The 21,341-nt window shown below is 34.6% G+C and overlaps 1 protein-coding gene across 2 annotated transcripts in view; it reads left to right on the top strand.

Moving 5' to 3' along the window:
- CDK14 (cyclin dependent kinase 14) overlaps positions 1 to 21,341 on the top strand; it is a 251,510-nt gene that overhangs the window by 227,105 nt on the left and 3,064 nt on the right. The window contains exon 15 of one of the 2 annotated variants that reach the window (XR_004256835.1): positions 19,304 to 19,478. The gene's annotated coding sequence lies outside the window, so the exon portion shown is untranslated. Of the gene's footprint in view, positions 1 to 19,303; positions 21,004 to 21,341 lie in introns of those variants that run through there. The other variant, XM_032235075.1, reaches the window with a different exon arrangement.

Below are 21,341 nucleotides of genomic sequence, written 5' to 3'. Positions count from 1 at the left end.
AGAAGAACATTTATGTGCTGAGTTGATATGGGACAGATACTACAGTATTGGTACATCGGATATAAATTAATTTTAATGTTAAAGGTATTAAAATTTATTGGAAAGGCATAGTGTCTTCCAAAATGCAATTGACTAAATCAAGGAATAAGGTGTCCATTACATATACATCTTTGAAAAATCAATATTTGAATTTAAACAGAAAGCAGATAGAATGTGCTTAAAGTTGGATGTATATGTGAGCAAAACATTTTTGGCGTGAACTGTTTTGAACTAAAAGACGTGTTTTGAATGAAGAAAAGATTCTTTTTTGAGTATTTGGAGAAATATTTCAAGGTTGAAACAGCTCTATTCCAAATACAAACATTCGAGCTTGAAGCAGTTCCAAAATCCCAATTTCACACTCAAAATATCTCTTTTGCATTTGAAGTAGGGGAATTTTACACTCAAAATGGTGTTTAGAATTCAAAACAGTTTGATCTAAACATTTTACATATCCTTTCGAAGGAACCTTTGCCCCTTGGCCTCAGCTGCCACCTCTTTTTCAAGCAGAAGTTGTGAGTCTAAGATGATCTCCAGATTGCACTTCACTGTTGAGGGAGGAAGTGATTCTTCATCCAAGAGTATGGATGGAGAATCCTTGGACCCAAAGGGTCCTAATAGCCACAGTCCACTCAGTCAGTAGGATTGAACTAAAGTCAGTTCTTCCCCTCACTCCTAATCTCCTCCATCAATCCATATCTGCACAATTTCTAGGCACCTCAATAGCCTACCTAGGTGGTCTGCCTGGGATTGAAAGATCTAATTGGGTATCGTTAGCACATTGATGATACTGAAACCCAACAGAATCAGACTGGCACATTTCAATAATGCCACTTAAAATAGATAAAAGATAAATGCTATAAACAGAATTTGCATAATTTTCATAATTATTACTGTAAATTTAATGTAACCTTAACTGCATATCCAGACTATTTCATGTGGATATCATCCAGAAGAAAATTTGGTCCATTTCATCCAAATGCTGCTAAATGTGGGTGATTAATTAAAGATTCACTGTATCCACAAAATATTTCAGTACCCTTTTTGTACTCCCTTATTTTCTTCTCTCTAGCTTCTCTCTTCTCTGATTAGAATAATTATTTAGCATAGTCCAGCTAAAACCTAAAATCACAAGACTACATCTATTTGGCCATGTCACAAGTGTAAGTTCATGGGAGAAGTAAAAGATGCTAGGAATGGTTAGTGGAACAAGAAGAAAAACAAGCTGGCATGATAACATCAAAACTAATGCAAAGATGAACATCCTACACCTGAAAGAAGCTGTGTTTGACAAGGTAGCATGGAGACTACTTGCCTATAAAGTCACAAAAAGTCAGATATGACTGGATGATTAAAACAACAATATAGTCCAGCTTATACAGTGAATATAATTATTTAATCTTTTTGCTTGAAGGGCAGTATGGAATTTAATCTTAACTATACTCTGCTACCAACAAGCCCCATTTTGTTAACTTCTTTTTAGATCACAGTTAAAGATGGTATATTCTGTGATGCCACTTTGACAGGCACAAAATGACCTTTTATGTCCCATCCAGTGGACTGTAACCTGTAGTCTTCCAGCTCTCACTCTGCAGGAATACTGCAATGTTGATGGATCCTTCAGCTTTAACAGAGTAACTTTGCTGACCTATAACCCTTCACAGTAGTTCTGACAGCTGCCTTCCATGTGTAGAAACAACCTCACACTCTTAACATTTCTGTCCTGCTTGTTAGATAAATACACTAACTTCAATATTACTTGACACATAAATATTTGAAAAGAAGAACTTGGTATGGATACAACTGAGAAATAACAACTACATTTTTATTATATGATATAGATCATTTTATAATTTTGACAATAGAGGGCATTTTAGACAAAGAACTTGCTAATAAATATAGTCCGCATGAAATTAATTTATGAATTTAATTTGCTTATGCTTTGATTATTGTGACATGTTTTTCTGGGACAGACTATCACCTCCCCCCCTCTTGATTTTCTGAATTTTTGTATATTTTTAAACCATTTAATGTTAGCAGATTCATGTGAAGGCACAAATAAACAGTTTTCATTATTTCCTGGATAATTTTACTATGTTCCTCTGATAGGACAGTCACTCTTGAAAAAATTTACTACTATGCCAAATCATTTTATATTTCACATTTTATCACTGAGTATAGATTGATTGGTGGTGTCCAGACCTTTAGGGAATTTTGTAACCCTTTCCAAATTGACATGAATCATTCAGATCTTCATAAATTAAATTAAGTTACCTATGTACTTTGTGTATATTATGGTGAGGAAAGCCAGTGTTTATAAGATGTATGTAGCATAGGACAGGCCAAATCAGCCCTGATTGTTTAATGAAACTATTGTGATTGTAACTGCTGTCTACTTTAACCTCAGACACAGAATACACTTTTCCTTATCTCAGACACACCTCTTCACAAGACAAAGATAGAATTTCAGATAAGTCAGACACTGCCTCTCATGGAGATAGATTTTTTTCAGGTTATTTTTAAAGCAAAGAAAAGAACTATGAATTAGGCTGAAAAAGAAAGACTAACATTATTCTCTCTGGCTTCTGTTTCAAGTTTTCTCAAGGAATCTGGAGAAAGTTTTGCAGAAAGACAGTGTTTTATATTTCTATAGGAATAGATAAAAATATTTATCCAGGACACTCCATTAGGTCATTGATTTTTATTTTTATTTTTTTTGCTTAATGGCAGCACCAGATGTTTTTAATTCTTTGTACAAAATATGAATTTGAGATTTATGGCCACCTTGAATCAGATATCAGGCCTGCTGAAAAATATTATTTGTATTTAGAAGGCTTGTTTCATCTGTGATAATTTGAATCCTATTTCAAATGCTTTATAGGGAACTCTATAGCAGACAAATATAATAGTTTGTAGCAAAGATAAGCAGACATTCAGACTCTGTCCGAAATGGGGCAAATACATTCTAAAATAACTATAGGCTCTTCCTGATAATTTTTTTGAAACAAATGATAGTTTGCTTCTTTTTGAATCAATATAGTACAGTATAACTTCTTCCAAATTCTAGTTTGAGGAATTTTAAAAAGCATAAATAAAACCAAATCAAATTGTGATAATCTTTGTTGTGAAGTAAGTTAAATGATATATTTATCTAACATTAGGTTCAGTTTTATTTTGTAACAGCAATTGATACATTTGTATTGTTTTTGTATACAATTTGTATACAATTACAATTCTACATTTTATGTATTGTGTATTGTCATGCATTGTTAGATGTGTGAATTCTTTATGCTCCTATGTTAACTGCTTAAGACTTTATATATAGTGGATATGAAAAGTCAAATTCCCCTGTTAAAATGCTAGGTTTTGAGGATGTAAAAAAATCAAACCAAATTAATCACTTTAGCCTTTAATATAGCATAGGCGCGGTATAGTTCAATTGAAAAACAAATTCAAATCTTTTTTGGGAGGGGGGGGAAATAACATTAAAAAGCATATAACATGTGCCATATCCTTAAACTAATACTTTGTTGAAGCACCTTTTGATTTTATAACAGCATTCACTCTTTTCGGATAGGAGCCTATCAACATGTAACATTTTGCCTTGAGAATCTTTGTCCATTCTTCCTTTTAAAAGCATTTCAAATCTAGTGGTGCAGTGGTTAGAATGCAGCATTGCAGGAAAACTCTGTCCACAAACTGAAGTTTGATCCTTAACATCTCAGAGTTAACTTAGTGTTCCATCCTTCTGAGTTTGGTAAAATGAGGCTCCAGATTGTTTGGAACAGTATGCAAATAATGCTTACATTAAAACTGACTCGATAATGCTATAAAGTGCAATGGACTCTGTATGAGCCTAAATGCTATAAATGCTAAATCCGTCACATTCTGAGGACATTTCCTGTGCACAGCCATTTTCAGGTCACCTTACATTTAGATTCAGATCTTGGTTCTGGCTAGGTAATTCAAAAATTTTGATCTTGTGAAAACAAACATTTCTAGGTCATTTTGGTGTTGAAAGTGACGTTCTTCTTTATATTCAATATTTTTGCAGATTCCTGAAAATTTTGTGTCAAAAGCAACTGATATTTAGAAACTGTTCATAATTTCTTCCACTTCAAATAAAGCCTCAGTTCCAGCTGATTTAAAATTATGGCCAACCTTAGTCTCATCAGCCCATAAGACATTTTCTTCTTTGCTATTTCAGAATTCATGTAGGTTTTTGCAAACTGTAGCTGGGCTTGAATGTTTTTTCTTTGTAAGAAAAGGCTTCCATCTTGCCACTCTTTCCCACAATCCAGACATATGACAAATATGGGAGATTGTTGTAATATATAGTACACAACTATACTTCTTAGGAAATCTTACAGCTCCTTTAATATTACTATAGCTTTTGACAGTCTCTCAAACCAATTTTCTTTTTGTTTTTTCATCAACTTTGGAAGGATATGCAGTAATGTCACTTAGGATGCTATATTTTCTACATTTTATTGATGACTGTCTTGATTGTGTTTCATGGTATATCCAATCTTTTGTAAATTTTTTGTACCTTCTCCTGGTTGATACTTTGCAACAATGAGATCTCTTAGATGTTTTGTAAGTTCTTTGCAGACCATGACTTTTGCTGTAAGAGGCAACTGAGTAAATGTCAGAAAAATCCTACTGAACCTATTTTGTTCATCTATAAGTATTTGATTAAAATCTATGAAGTTAAAAGTTTCAATACTAAGATTAAATTTTAAACTGCTTTGGCTATCATTTTATTAATTGATTTGTGACATAATATAGTTAAAACTGTTTTAGGAACCTATAAACCTATGATGAAATATATACGTACGTCTCAATAAATTGAAATATCTGGAATTTAAGTTGAGATACATTAATTTGTCAATCTATATTAAGGATTTACTTTTATAAACATAATCTGGACCAACTAAATATCAATAATTTTCATATATTAAATCATATAAATTTAAATATTTTGGAAAATATTTCAACAAATTAAATATTTATTAAGTATTTTATAAAATAGATTCATGGAATTAGAGCCACCATCTTCTTCTCTCATTCTCTCTGACATGAATTACACATACACACACACACATAGACACACACACACACACACAGTTCTAAGTATCCAATTATGGTTAGCAGAATAACTTAGCACATTTCTAAAAGTAGTCCCAAAAAGTTTGTCTTGGTAAGGAAATTGCATCATTAAATCATTACTTTTTAAAGCATTTATTGTTACAATCCTTAATACCTAGCGATGCAGTTCTTGACCTGCATCTTAATAAATTAGGTTGCCTTGCTTATCACAAGAAATAACTGCTGGATATAATTGTAACAGCATGTGTCAGTTTTGCACTCCCCATGCAAACTCTTCAGGTAGCTTTTTAATCTATCTCTTGTCTTAGAATGTTTACACAATGTCTTTAACCCATTATGATTGCATATCTTGCATATAACAGGCTTCTGCTGACTCAAGAGATAAGCTAACATTCTTGGGCCTAGATTTTTATCCCATTCCATTCTACAACATTCCTTGTCTGCTTCATATTGTAATGACCTGATAATCTTTCTTTCTCAGTTGTGAAATTTAGAGAAAATATTTATTATACTACAACAAAAAAGTCATAAGAAACTATATATTTTTTTCTTTCCAAATACTTGTTAATACTTGTTAGAGGTTTATTCTGTAGTCTGATAACATATTTCACAATTGGCTCTAATTCTTGATCGCTGGAATGATAAAGCCAAGACTTCTGTTCTAATGAGAAAGGACACCCCTCCAAAAAAAAATTCTTCTGTCTCTGAAAAGAAAATATTGCCTTCTCAAAAGAAGAGAATCAGTTTTCAAAAATTGCATGCAGTATTCATTGTAGAAGAAAGTTATCACACATTTTTATTTACAGCAAAATCTTTACATTACCTTGTATCTGATTATGGTTTTCCTCAAGGCAGGGTATTTCTAATTGCACACCGATTCTGTCATATCCAAATTACAAACTTCCACACCATATTCATAACTGTATTTTGCACAATTCACCTAGGTGAATTATTAGTGCAAGACTTAAAGGTTTTTTTGCGCCATTTTACATTTTATCTGCAAATATGTACCGGTATGTGGATTTGGGCATCGAATAGTTTGAAGTAAAACACTGAATTATAAAGAGGGGTTAGAGATATCATTCTATTAGATATATATTTTATGACTTTCAAAGGTGTCTCTTCAGATATGTCCCATGAATATAATTTATTTTTTTTAAATTATGAAGTAGGTAATCCATAGAATATTTTCATATAATCAGAATAATTTAATGCATATTACTATTCAGTTTTTAATTTGATTTTTAAATGTTTTTAAATTTTATTTAATTATTTTTAATTAATAGTTAATAGTGTCTTAATATTTGAGAATTCATTAAAAAGCCACTTAATTTACACCAAAATTGCTAAATACAGTATCTGTAAATTAGTTTTTCAAAAGCAAAGTTTTATTCTATTAATGGTAATGTTATTATATAATAAAAATCAGAATGGGTTCATGTACTGCATGCTCTACTGTCTGAGTAAAGCTACCAAACATAGGCTTTTAGCATGCTTTGGCTTGTTGAAAAGGAAATAATGAATATCTTTGTACAATATAACGTCATTATGACTGCTAAAAGAGGGAGTCAGAAATAAGAAGTTATGATTCATAATCTTTATTCAATGTTGGCAAAGTATTTACATAATTTATATAAAGGAAACACTCATCTTTTACCAGTGTTTGGAGAATATAAATGTTTTCCATATATTTAATTTAAAAACTTGAATTAATAGTTTGATACATAGAGTTATTTATATATTATTGCCCTGGCAAGTCAATGTGACTGATTTCCCTATTTTATTAGTACTGTTACTGTAATACGATAAGTCTGAGTTACATGCAACTTCATTTCAGTCTGCATTGAAAATAATGGATGCAGTTATTTAACAATTAAGTCAATTAACAAAAAATATCTAACAGAAACTATGTTCACTGACCGAATAGGATTGTTCTCCCTGTTAATCATGTATAATCATTAGAGTTAATCATGTATAATCATCAGAATTAATTATGTATAATTATTAGGTGAAGGGACAAGTGACTTTATATGTCTCATGAGGCAATCATAGTCATCACACATTATCCCAGATCTCTGGTTGTTGCTATAGTATATTTCATGATATCCAAGATTTAATTGTGGAGGAGAAGGTCAGCTTTGTATTTGTATTAAAATGTGGTTTGGAATTAGGGGTGATGGTGGAAGTAGTAGTAGTAGTGGTCCCATCTCTGAAATACACCCTTCTGAGTTTCAAGTTGTGCATTAGCTCTGGAGCAGGAGTGGAAGTATGGCTGTGGTCACCAGGAAGTCTCATGTGTCCTTGGAGGGAACTCATAGAGATCAGAGACCATTTGTAAGTTGACCCAACAGGATCAAATAAAATTACTGCTAGCCTACCTGCATTAGTGGCTGCCCCACTCAGATTCCTCAACTCCATGGCCAGGTTGACAATGGGATTTCTAATTGTTGTTTGTGAGGACAATTCTACCTGCCTTATCTGTGCCAGAGTAGCTCAGGACTTCATAGCCACTATGGACCTAGTCTACATTATTGAGAAAATCAAAATCAAAGTGGAATAAATATGTGTGATTAGATTTTTTCCTCAGAGCTCCCTAGTTTATAGACAGATTCTGGGAAATTAATTGATGCATTAATGCTAATATGACCATCTTTGGTTCTTTTATTGTAGCAATGTAAGAGCATCAAAATGGCCTTCCTTATCCATTATTATTATTATTATTATTATTATTATTATTATTATTATTATTATTATTATTATACAATTGTATCACAGCGGCCAGTTGTTTCGCCGGATTTGGCATTGGTTACTAGTCGGGCCCCACCCAGGGGCCTAGGACGTCGTAACGTATTTTCGTAATATGCGTGCAGATCCAAGCAGTGCAGCTTTTTGCATTTGACTGATGGTGATTTTGTCAATTTTTAACTGTTTTAAATGTAATTCCAGTGCTTTTGGAATAGCACCCAGTGTGCCAATTACCACTGGAATTACCACTGCTGGTTTGTGCCATAGTCGTTGAATTTCGATTTTTAAGTCCTGGTATTTTGCGATTTTTTCATGTTCCTTCTCGGCGACCCTGCTATCACCCGGTATTGCGATGTCTATGATTGTGACCTTATTTTTCTCAACCAGTGTGATGTCTGGTGTATTATGCGCCAGTATTTTGTCGGTTTGTATACGGAAATCCCACAAGATCTTGACCATCTGATTTTCTGTGACTTTTTCAGGCTGATGTTCCCACCAGTTTGTTGCTGTTTTAATATTATAATTTTTGCACAAATTCCAATGGATCATTTGTGCTACTGAATTGTGCCGCAATTTATAATCAGTCTGCGCGATTTTTTTACAGCAGCTGAGTATGTGATCAACAGTTTCGTCAGCTTCTTTGCAAAGTCTGCATTTGGCATCATCAGAGGATTTTTCGATTTTGGCCTTAATGGCATTTGTGCGGATAGCTTGTTCTTGCGCAGCCAGGATTAGTGACTCTGTTTCTTTCTTTAATGTACCTGTTTTTAACCATAACCAAGTTTGTTCCCTGTCCACTTTATCTTTTATTTTTTCCAGAAATTGACCATTATTATTATTATTATTATTATTATTATTATTATTATTATTATTATACAATTGTATCACAGCGGCCAGTTGTTTCGCCGGATTTGGCATTGGTTACTAGTCGGGCCCCACCCAGGGGCCTAGGACGTCGTAACGTATTTTCGTAATATGCGTGCAGATCCAAGCAGTGCAGCTTTTTGCATTTGACTGATGGTGATTTTGTCAATTTTTAACTGTTTTAAATGTAATTCCAGTGCTTTTGGAATAGCACCCAGTGTGCCAATTACCACTGGAATTACCACTGCTGGTTTGTGCCATAGTCGTTGAATTTCGATTTTTAAGTCCTGGTATTTTGCGATTTTTTCATGTTCCTTCTCGGCGACCCTGCTATCACCTGGTATTGCGATGTCTATGATTGTGACCTTATTTTTCTCAACCAGTGTGATGTCTGGTGTATTATGCGCCAGTATTTTGTCGGTTTGTATACGGAAATCCCACAAGATCTTGACCATCTGATTTTCTGTGACTTTTTCAGGCTGATGTTCCCACCAGTTTGTTGCTGTTTTAATATTATAATTTTTGCACAAATTCCAATGGATCATTTGTGCTACTGAATTGTGCCGCAATTTATAATCAGTCTGCGCGATTTTTTTACAGCAGCTGAGTATGTGATCAACAGTTTCGTCAGCTTCTTTGCAAAGTCTGCATTTGGCATCATCAGAGGATTTTTCGATTTTGGCCTTAATGGCATTTGTGCGGATAGCTTGTTCTTGCGCAGCCAGGATTAGTGACTCTGTTTCTTTCTTTAATGTACCTGTTTTTAACCATAACCAAGTTTGTTCCCTGTCCACTTTATCTTTTATTTTTTCCAGAAATTGACCATGCAGTGCTTTGTTCTGCCAACTCTCCATTCTTGATTTTATCACATCTTTTCTGTATTCTTGTTTTGTCTGTTGGGCCTTCAGTAGATTTTTGTTCTTTACTTCGATTAATAGATGTTCTTGACTTTCTTTTAAATAATCAGCCAGTGCACGTTTTTCTTCTTCAACTGTTTGCTTCACTTGTAATAATCCTCTGCCACCTGATTTTCGGGGCAGATATAGTCTATCAGTATCACCACGTGGATGTAAACTGTAGTGCATTGTCATTAGTTTCCTGGTTTTTCGGTCCAAAAGGTCCAAATCAGCTTGTGTCCAGTTAACTATGCCAGCTGTGTATCTTATAACTGGTATTGCCCAGGTATTTATGGCCTTGATTGTATTTCCACCATTCAATTTAGATTTCAAAATTTTCCTAACTCTGTTGGTGTACTCTCGTCTGACAATAGTTTTTACTTCTCCATGCTTGATGTTATCCAACTGCAGAATGCCTAAGTATTTGTAGGCTTCATTTTCTTTGCTTTTAATTAGTTGGCCATTGGGCATTTCAATTCCCTCAGATGCAGTGATTTTGCCCCTTTTTATGGATACAGTGGCGCATTTTTCCATGCCAAACTGCATTGAAATATCGGTGCTGAATACTCGGACTGTATTTGTCAATGATTGGATTTCTATTTCTGACTTTCCATAGAGTTTCAAATCATCCATATATAGTAAATGCGAAATTTTTTCAGCTTTTTTGGCTGTTTGGTAGCCTAATTTCATTTTTTTTTAAGATTACTGATAGTGGGATCATTGCGATGATGAAGAGAAGAGGTGAAAGTGAATCACCCTGGAAAATTCCTCGCTTGATATTAACCATTCCGTAGCTCTCATTCCCTACTGCCAACTCAGTTCTCCATTGTTTCATTGCCTTTTCAGTAAAGGATGTAATATTTTTGCTAATGCCAGTTGTTTCTAAGCATTTTATGATCCAACTATGTGGCAGTGAGTCAAATGCCTTTTTGTAATCAATCCAGACCATATTCAAGTTCGTTTTTCTGTTCTTACAATTTTCTAATATCATTTTATCAATTAGAAGCTGATCTTTTGTGCCCCTGCTCCTTCTTTTGTTGCCTTTTTGCTCTACTGGCAAGATGTTGTTTGTTTCCAAATAATCCATCATGTTATCTGCAATAATGCCTGTGAGTAATTTGAAGGTTGTTGGCAAGCATGTTATTGGTCTATAGTTTTCAGGTGTTGTTCCTTTAGTTGGATCTTTCTGAATCAAGTATGTTTTTCCAGTTGTCAACCATTCATCAATTTGGCCCTTTTGTAAAATTTCATTCAGTTGCCTGGCCAATATTGCATGTAAACTGGTCAGATATTTGAGCCAGAAACCATGTAATTGGTCCTTTCCAGGTGATGTCCAATTCTTTACCTTTTTAACTCGATTTTTGACCATCTCAGTTGTTATTTCTAATACTTGCATTTGTTTGTTGCCAATGCTTTTCTCAAAGTCATGTATCCACTTTGCTTCCTTGTTGTAGTACTTTGCATTTTCCCACAATTCTTTCCAGAATTCAACTGTGGCCTGTTTTTCTGGTTTTTCACTTTTGGTGTCACCATTTACATTAAGACTTTGATAAAAACGCCGTTGTTCTGATCGAAATTGCTGATTTTGTTTATATTGGATGATTCGTGCCTCATATCTTTCAATTTTTCTAGCTGTTGCTGTTATCTGCTGTTTTACAATCTCTACAGCTTCATTGATGTTTCTTGTATCCAATCTATATCTCCTGATTAGCCGATCTATGATTTTGTTGTTTTTAAGCCGTTGCTCATGCATGTTCTTTAAGTTACTAGCATCTGCCCTTAATTTTTTGATTTTTTGTTCTAAACGGATTTTCCACTTTGGCTTTGATGCTTTTTCTGTTGTATGACTAGGTACTTTAATTTTAATGCCTAGTTCATTAGTGACTATTACAGCTGCGCTGTACATTAACTGGTTTGTTTCCAAGATGGATCCTGGTTCAATTGTTGAAAACACTGCATTAACCATTTTCATGATAGGGGCCAAAATTTTCTTCGGCACAGTTTTTAGTGATGGTAAACGTTGCCTTTCCTCATTAAGCAGAAAATGCTCCATGATCTTATCCTTCAATTCTTTTTGTTTTTGAGTTAGTTCATCAGTTGGTTCAGTGATAACTGGTTCTAGTGGTGGTGATGTTATTTCCTCCCCAAGAGCTTCTTCTGGGAGTTCTACTATAATGTCTTTAGTTGTGTCTTGAATATCAGTTATTTCCGCTTGTGATATTGTTTTTTGGGTTTTGCAATTTGCCTGAATTTCCTCATGTTCAACTTCACTAAACACTTTATTCCGTATAATAAATCGCCTTTGATCTGCTAGTCGTTGTTCACTAACATTTGAATCTGGATATTGTTGTTTCCATAATTCATACATTCGCTTTAAATAGCCTCTTTTTTCTGGCTCTGAGTTGTAGTAACAGGCCATTATGGCACGGTTTTCATCTGCACTATATTTTTGTTGTTTTGTTGGCTGGTCCACTTGTAGCCCACTTGTCGACGGATGTCCAGGGACCCCAACATCCACCGCGGCCCTTGTTAACCTGCGCGACGACCGATGCGGTATGGAATTCTTATTTGTTTTTTTCACCATATTGTATGGGTTGGCGGGGTTTTTTTTTACGGGACCAGATGCCAACCTGATCCCAACCTTCCTCCTTTCTCATCCGGGCTTGGGACCGGCAATGGCGGAGTTTTATAATAATAATAATTATTATTATTCAATTGTATCACAGCGGCCAGTTGTTTCGCCGGATTTGGCATTGGTTACTAGTCGGGCCCCACCCAGGGGCCTAGGACGTCGTAACGTATTTTCGTAATATACGTGCAGATCCAAGCAGTGCGGCTTTTTGCATTTGACTGATGGTGATTTTGTCAATTTTTAACTGTTTTAAATGTAATTCCAGTGCTTTTGGAATAGCACCCAGTGTGCCAATTACCACTGGAATTACCACTGCTGGTTTGTGCCATAGTCGTTGAATTTTGATTTTTAAGTCCTGGTATTTTGCGATTTTTTCATGTTCCTTCTCGGCGACCCTGCTGCTGCTGCTATTATTATTATTATTATTATTATTATTATTATTATTATTATTATTATATTCCTAAATAGCTAGTCAGAGGTCCTGTTTTGGGTATTCAGGTTCCTTGCTGGATAACTGTAAGGGGTATTCTAGAAATCTCTCTGATAAAATTATCAGATTTGCTCTGAGTTGGAGCCACTGGGAAGGTTATGTAAAAGTGACTTTTGCTTAGTTATCTGGGAATAATTTCAGCTTATTGGTTTTGAGGAAGTGAACGAAGTCTTTTGTGTTATGAACTCTGTCACATGTTCTGTATCCATGTCCCCACTAGTTGGTCAAATCTTTCCAGGGAATGGCTTGAGATTGTGTTCAATCAGTGCTTAATATCTTTTTGTATGGATAGTTCTACCTGCTTTGAAGGAGGCAGTTGTCCATCATCTCTCCAGAGGCCATCCTTGGAATCAACTGTATATTTATAATTTTCATCCAGTATCCAGTCTTTCCATTTTGCAAAAGATTATTGTTGTAGGCACTGTTCTTAAATGTGACCTGGAGAAAATAGATTGTCTGACATTTTTTCAGTCAGGGTCAGATCAGTTTTATATGTAATTGCATTGTTTATATTTGTTTATACCTTTTAGAGGACTTGATATGAGAATGGGTTACAGGGAAAGCCTTGGCAGGGCTGAACAAGGCTGCGCTAAGTCTCCTAGGGCTTCTCCTAGGGCCATTAAGGTACCCCATACTCACCTTAGCAACCAGTGTAGTTGTTTAATTACTGCATTGGGAGGAGCAGGAATGGGAGGTTGTAAGTAAGGCAATCATATGGGCACTTCATTTAATAGCTGTCACAACTTCTGATCATAATGGGCAGGCTCTATTACAGTCACAAGTTGAGGATTATGTGTACTTCATTTTAATACTCTATTTCCCTAATCTTAAAAATATGGTTTCCTAAATAACATGTAGAAAATGTCTCTAAAGTTGATCTTCCATATAATTTCTAAAACAATTTTCCACATTCCACAGAGAGTAGAGGAATGTTTTGAATTGTATTATTCTCTCTGTCTTGATGTTTGGAGGAACATGTGATCCACACATTATTTTTTTAATTCTTTGATTAAAACTTCACATGAAAAATATCTAGGAAAGAATCTGTTATATCTTTTATGATTCACCTGAGATATACATCCCCTATTTAAAGTATAAATATGTCAAATTGATATTATATAGATTTCTTTTCAAGTAAACATGCCTAGGAATTATATGCTTGCAGGTTTAAATAAAGAACACAATTAAAGCCATACATTTTAAGAATACAATTTGATTAATATATCTAGATGTATATACATTATTTTGACATCCCAGGTTTACGGTATAATGCTGACTATAATAGTTAAAATTGAGATATTGAAATAGATATTGAAGTATCTATTTAAAACAGTTTAAACAAAAACAGGATATGGCAATAACTATATATAAAATGATATTCTGGCATTATACTACCAAAGGACTGAAGAAAAATGATTTAAAAAAACATTTATTTTGTTCAGCTGTTAGAAATAAAAATACATTCTTTTTCATCAGAGAGATAAAGGCTGATATGTACAATTGTAAAATTTAAAACTGGATTCTATGTTTCCTGATTTCAAGGCCAGTTGGGAAAATGGAAGAATTTTCCCAACTAGGCTTCCGGAAGGAAATACGCTATCAACCCGTTTCTGTCCCAGTCACAAACAACAAGATTTATTTAACTTTCATCTGATATTCTTATCTGAGGAAATACATAGAAACTTTCAGAGTCAGTCTCTTGCAGTTATTTATTTATAGTTATATTTAGACACAATTAAATATTTTTGTTTATTTAACAACTTATATAGCCACCTTCTCAAAAACCATAATGCTAGAAGGAGCATAATAAAAAATAATAAACATCATAAAATACTAAGTAAAACAAAACAAAAATTCCCTCAAGATGTTGAGAGAATTACTTAACATCACACAATCATCCTGTAGGCCATAGGATTCCTAGCTTGCTGAAAAAATAAAAACTTGAGGACTTTCTGGTGGGCAAGTTGGAATGAGACTGATCTCACATCAGTGGGAATAATGTTCAATAGGACAGGTACCACAGTAAAAAGGCATGCCTCTTGAATCCCGTCAGATGTAACTCATTAGTAGATGAGACCCACAACATACCATTCCTTTTAAGCCCGTTTTGACAAGTAGATATAACCAGGAAGAGGCAGTCCATCGTAACCTTGTCTATTGTAGACCTATGTACACCTTTAGAAGGACACAGTGGCTCAGTGGCTAAGATGCTAAGCTTGTCAATCAGAAAGATTCAAATCCCTAGCGCCATGAAATGGAGTGAGCTCCCATTACTTGTCCCAGCTTCTGCCAATCTAACAGTTCGAAAGCATGTAAAAATGCAAGTAGAAAAATAGGAACCACCTTTGGTGGGAAGGTAACAGCACTCTGCACCTTCAGCATTTAATCATGCTGGCCACATGAGCATGGAGACGTCTTTGGGCAGCGCTGGCTCTTTGGCTTTGAAGCAGAGATGAGCACCACCCCTAGTGTTGAGAACAACTAGCACATATGTGCGAGGGGAACCTTTACCTTTTAATGTAGAGCTTTAAAAATCAAAACCAAAACCTTGAGTTTGCACTCAAAAGCAAACTGACAACTAATGTATCATCGAGCAGAGGTATAATGTGCACTTAACTGCCCATGAAGCCACATTCTGCACCAACTGAAACTTCTTGATATTCTTTAAGGACATGTGCAACACATTGCAGTATTTCATTATAAAAGCCACTTGTTTCTCAAGCAGAAATTGTGAATCTAGAAGGGTCTCCAGATTGTGCACTCGGTCTGTTTGGAACAGTACCACCCTATCCAGAGCCAAAGAGGATAAAATCTCAGATGCAGAAGTGACTCAGTCTTTCCAGGACTCAGCTGAAACCTGTTGTTCCCCATCCAGACAGATCTTCAGGAGCATCACTTAATTTACCCAGAGTGGAGAGACATAATACTGACTATAAAACTGTAAAATGGATGTGTTGAAGTAATGTATGTAATATGTCATGGTATATTGATGATACCTTATTCATAGGAACAAATAATTTCCTCCAATTGCTTCATAAACATGTTAAATAGGAACGGAAACAATATCTAACTTAATGAGGTTAATGATGGATGTGTACACAGATACATCAGGGGAAGCAAATAAGCAGAATATTCTGCCATACATTCCCTACCTGGAGTGATCTGGTAGAATACTATGATGAATAATATTAAAAGCTACCAAGACATTAAGAAAAGCAAGGTGAAATGTCGGCAAAAATTCTAAATCATCCAGGTCATGGTTGCCCCAAAGGTGCTTTTTCTAAAAAGCAATTGGGCTTTCTTCAGGATTTTTTTTTTTTTAAAGAAGCTGAACTGAAGAAACTTCTCAGATGAGAAGTGAAATATTTCAAAGGGAGAAAAACCCAAGAAAGTACAGTTGCCTCCTGGAAAAAGCACTTTTGGACAAGAGCAAGGACGGGTGCACAACCCTGTCCTGCTTCCGCCAGAGATCATCCAAAAACGTTCCATGCAACTATGCAGCCAATGCTTTCTCTGTCCAATACCCAGGTATGAAACCTGGCTGAAAGGGATCCACAAATAATTCATCCAGGGCCTGCTGCAACTTCTGTCCAACTATCTTCTCCATAACCTTCCTTCCAAAAAGAGTGGCTAGATCTTGGGGAAAAAAATAGTCTCGCAGTCAAATCCAACAATGGCTTCTTGAGCAGTGAGCCAATTATCACTACTAAATGCATCCATTAATTCAATTTACAGCTTCAAAGGAAAATCTAGCTACCATAAATGTTAACAAAATTATTTAAAACTCCTTGAACATTAAGCAGAATACGAATAACATTACTTTTAACAAGACATTCATAAACAAGCAATTGTAGTAACTAAATATTACATGAAACATTTAATATTCAATAACATATAACTAAATAAACATTTCCGGAGGAAAAAGGACAATCTATTGATAAGTTTGTAAAGAATATATAAGGCAGTGTGCTAATCTATATCAGTTATACATTATAAAACGGAGGAGGGAAGCAGAATTGATTAAGGCTAGCCAGGTTTAATTTGTGTCTGCTTGTATTTAGCAGTTTAAGTTTCTTACATTCAGTTTGTTCAGAAGCATGATGAAGTAAGTGCTTCTCGCCTCTGTCTCAAATCAGAAATGCATGAAGTACAGCTGCAGAGATAATAAATTCCCCCCAAAGGCCTTGGCTGAGCAAATTAGGTGTCAATGGGGTGCCTGCGCAGGCAGTACTCTCTCTAATTAGTCTCTGGAGCCTGTTGGTGGCTAGAATAAGATGATCTAATCAATTGGTCTGTGTCTGATGGTACGTGTAAAAATCCTACCAGGCAGAGCTGTCTCCCATAGGTCACTCACCTGCACAGCAGGATTACTCATTTTCATTTTTCATCTCTTCCATCACATGATGCTGACAGTTGGTTTTAAGAAAATTAAATTTAAAAAAAAAACTGGTTCACAGGCCAATGTGGGTCAGAAAGAAGTTGTGTTGTGGGAATTGGTGATCTAATTCATTAATATGTATTGCAAAAAACTTGCATGGAGTCAAAAATAAAATGATTTCAATAGTACCGAAGATGTCTTTAGTAAACTATCAGCAATATAAAATTACTATTGAGAATATCAGGCATAGTGGCAGTTACAGTGTGCCTAACAGAATCTAATTGGGGGGCATATTAAATGCAGGAGAAATATGGCATTTATTTGTTACCAGTTGCCTTTTAAAAGAATAATAAAATCTGATTGCAAGATACAGCAGTGGTACTAAATAGGCCGCACTGTGAAAGTCGTGTGTGTTTTGCATGCTAAGCCACTGGGACAGTATTGCCCCATTCGATTCTTCGGGGGGGGGGGGGGGGGGAGAAATCCAGATAAATTCTGTTTTAGAAGCTATGGTTGTGCAAAAAGAGCTAGTAAACTCTAGTTCTAATACGTTTTTAAGCTGGTGGCAAATATTCTGAAATTAATGTCCCTTTCCCTTCTTATTACTTGAATTAATATTAATATTTAAAATCAAATCCTTTCTCTCCGTTTTGCACAATAACACAGCAGTATTTTAACTATGTAAGTAAGAAAGTGTTTGTTTAATTTGTCAAACAAATTGTTTTATGCTATAAAATGTACATACATCAGAGGTGGGTTCCTACCTAGTAGTGCCATACTGGCCTGGATTGCAGAACCGGCAGCAACCTAAGCTGGACATGCCTCCGCACCGGTTCCACGGTCTTCGTCACCACCAACTTTTTTTAAAGTTCTGCGCATGCGCAGAACAATTTGTATTGAACTATATATGCGCATGCAGTGCGCATTCAACACATGCACGATCAAAGCACACACATACGCAAACCGGCAGTAACGCTGGCCAGAACCCACCCCGACATACATGATTTGACAGTTTTATAAATTGTCACTCCATCCACTAGTAACTCAAATGTTATAATGTTATTAATGAACTGTATTAAACACACAAAATGAATCATATATTGTGACAATACAGTACGTTTGTGTGTGTGTAGTTTCTTACTTTATTGTCACAATGTATAATTCATTCAAGAGGAAATAAAAGGGGAAAAGAAAAAAAGAAGTTCCATACAATATCAGTATAAAATTAATTCAACCTTTATACTTATTATTAACTCTAGATCATGTAAAAATATATCTCTTTCTTGGGAATATATTTCTTTTCTTTCTTGGCACTCGGGAATTTCTTACAATTTTTGGCAAAGCAGATAATGGGGCTTTGCTTAAAAGTCACCTAGGAAAATCAATTATTCGGAACACAATAGCTCTTATACTGACAAGAAGTTGCTGTTACTATATCATGACTCTACTGCTAGAACTGCACTAGTTACCAGTTTGGATGCAGTTTAAGATGCTGGGTTTTGTTTTGTTTTTTACTTTTAAAACTTAACCTTCAGAAGACCAAGGGACTGTCTATGGGACTGTTCTCCCAGTGACTTCTGCCTGCCCAATAGAATTGGAAATGGTGGAGTCTCTTAAAAATCTCTTCCATGAAGGAATGTCTGGGTTTGTTTGTTTGTTGTTGTTTTTTGTTTGTTTTTTTAAACAAAATGATTAGATTAGTTCTCACCATATTTTTCCCCACAAAGTTATTAAAACTTGACTTTTCCAGAAAGTCTAATAATCGTTTGGTGATGAGGGGGTCTCTCCCTCCTACAGATTGAATATTACAATTTTCTTTTCACCAAGTTGCTGCTTCGGTTTTATTTGATTTAGGGTTGGCTGGCTTTTATTTTAACATTGTGGGGAAGAAAATGCTTTCTGTGATAAATTATTGTGCCACTTATTGTATCAAGAAATACATAAACTATAATTAATAAATAAAATATTGCTGTAAGTCTAGAGAATTGGGCATTTGGCTTTGAAGAGAGTCTTGCAAATCTGAATCTTGTCCTTAAGATTTTTAATGTTTATTTTGGTTAACATTGAAAGAACAGGATACCGTTATCTTATCATTATTGAACAACCTCTCATTATAATGTTTACTGTAATTTCTGTTGTTTTCATTATAGGAATTAAGATCACCAGACTAAAGAAGAGAAAAAACAAACAAGATATAGACAACATTATAAAGGCACCATTATCTGCTTCCTTTCTTGGATTTCAATCACAAGAAAAATTATGCTGACAAGATCTGGTTCACCACTCCTCAGTTTATTTAAAGTACTGCACGTATTTTGATACATTGTGAGTTGAGAGACATTTGTGAAGATTAAGCTATTTGCTTTATTGATGTGTGGCATAATTGGCTTTTTTTCTCAGTCCTTTGTGTTTGGTTTTATTGCTTTTACTTCACTGAAGTATAAATACTTTTGTGAAAATATTTAAGTTTCACCAGCAATGTCTTAAATATAGTAAAGCAACACCTTTGGTGTTATAATTTCCTTTATATTATCTGTAGCTAAAAGGCAGTCATGGCATGAAACAATGTATGTATTCATTGAGAAGTTCCATTCATTTCACATTCATCAAAATTATAAGCTGAAACAGATTACAGGTTGGTTGTGACAGTCAGTGTCCTATAATTTTGCTCATTTTTTTTTACTGCTAGTAAATGTAATCTTTAATTTAACCATGGCAATAAATACATCTTAGCTAGAATTTGGGTACTCTGCCTATGTTGAATAAAGTGGCATAAATGGGCATATATATATATATATATATTCAGATACTTTACGCCCTTGTGAGAAAAGGGACTTATTGTTCTACTGTTTTTGTGATTATATTTCAACTTGTTCATATGTCTTGCTTCAACAATATTTTCTAAGAAGGAAACTAGAAAAGATGAAGAAAAAAATGAGTTTACATTTGGAAAAGCACTATGACAGTGCTGAGTGACACTATGACTAGTTGCTGAATGAGCCGTTAAAATATTAGCCTTGAATAACTATCCAAATTCAAAATACTTTCTTTTTATAACCAAAGGACTATTCCAGTTATTTTTCTAAGATATTAAGATGGTAGGGAGAAAAGCACTATATTATGCATCTTCATACAGCTGATTTTCCTGTGTAATTTGCCAATTTTTAATAAGGGATTACTATTACCTTAACAAAAGGTGGAAGGGAAATGGAATGAGTGAAGGCAGTAGTTGGATTTGCCTTCTACATACCACCCCTAACATGACTAGTACAATGTTATTATAGAAGGGGAAGACTAAATTCCCTTGAAATAAAAGAAAATTACGTTATTCCATAGTATACCAGATGTTTAAGAAATTCATTCATTCATTCATTCATTCATTTATTCATATGAATTAGATTATGGCATCTTAATGCTTTTATAAATAAAAGCTGGAAAACAGGGATATGTTTTATAGTTTGCATTTGCTCTGTAAACTGAAAGCATCTTATTACTTGGATCTGGCGAATACTTGATTTTACAAAATACTAATTTTTAATACAAGGGAACTTTTGTCAATATTATTTTATTATTACACTATTCCCAACAATTATATATAAATTAAAATAAATTTTCTGTCCTGCCTGAATCAGCTTTGCCACCTTTATTTAAAACTTTATATCCATGGAAACAATAATCACAAAATCCAATGAAACGTTTTGGACTTAACAAAAATGCCTTAATCTTTGTTTTGTTTTCAAATTCGATCATATATTCACTTGGCTATTTCAAGGTAATTTGTCTAAAGAAATCTCAGCACTATAAAAAAAATGAAACAGAAAAGAAAATGAAGATAGATTTCTATAAAAGTTTAAAGAGAGATGGAAACAATTTCTCTCCATGTTAAACATATGGTATCATGTAAAAAGTAACTCACTGAGTTATTTCCTTCAATGGGCTAAATGCTTAACACCTTATTATTCACAATAAATCAAATGTTTAGGATGTATGCTTAGATTTTATGAGATTCTTTCAAAAATAATTCTTGATGCCCTTGAACATATTGGCCAATGACATTAAAGTGCCATGATGGCGCAGTGGTTAGAATGCAGTACTGCAGGCTACTTCTGCTGACTGCTGGCTATCTATAGTTTGGCAGTTCAAATCACACCAGGCTCAAGGTTGACTTAGCCTTCCATACTTCTTAGG

Source organism: Thamnophis elegans, chromosome Z (genome assembly GCF_009769535.1).
Source record: "Thamnophis elegans isolate rThaEle1 chromosome Z, rThaEle1.pri, whole genome shotgun sequence".
Classification (NCBI taxonomy): Eukaryota; Metazoa; Chordata; class Lepidosauria; order Squamata; family Colubridae; genus Thamnophis; species Thamnophis elegans.
The sequence above is the reverse complement of the archived record's forward strand: the minus strand, read 5'-3'. Positions and strand labels throughout refer to the sequence as shown.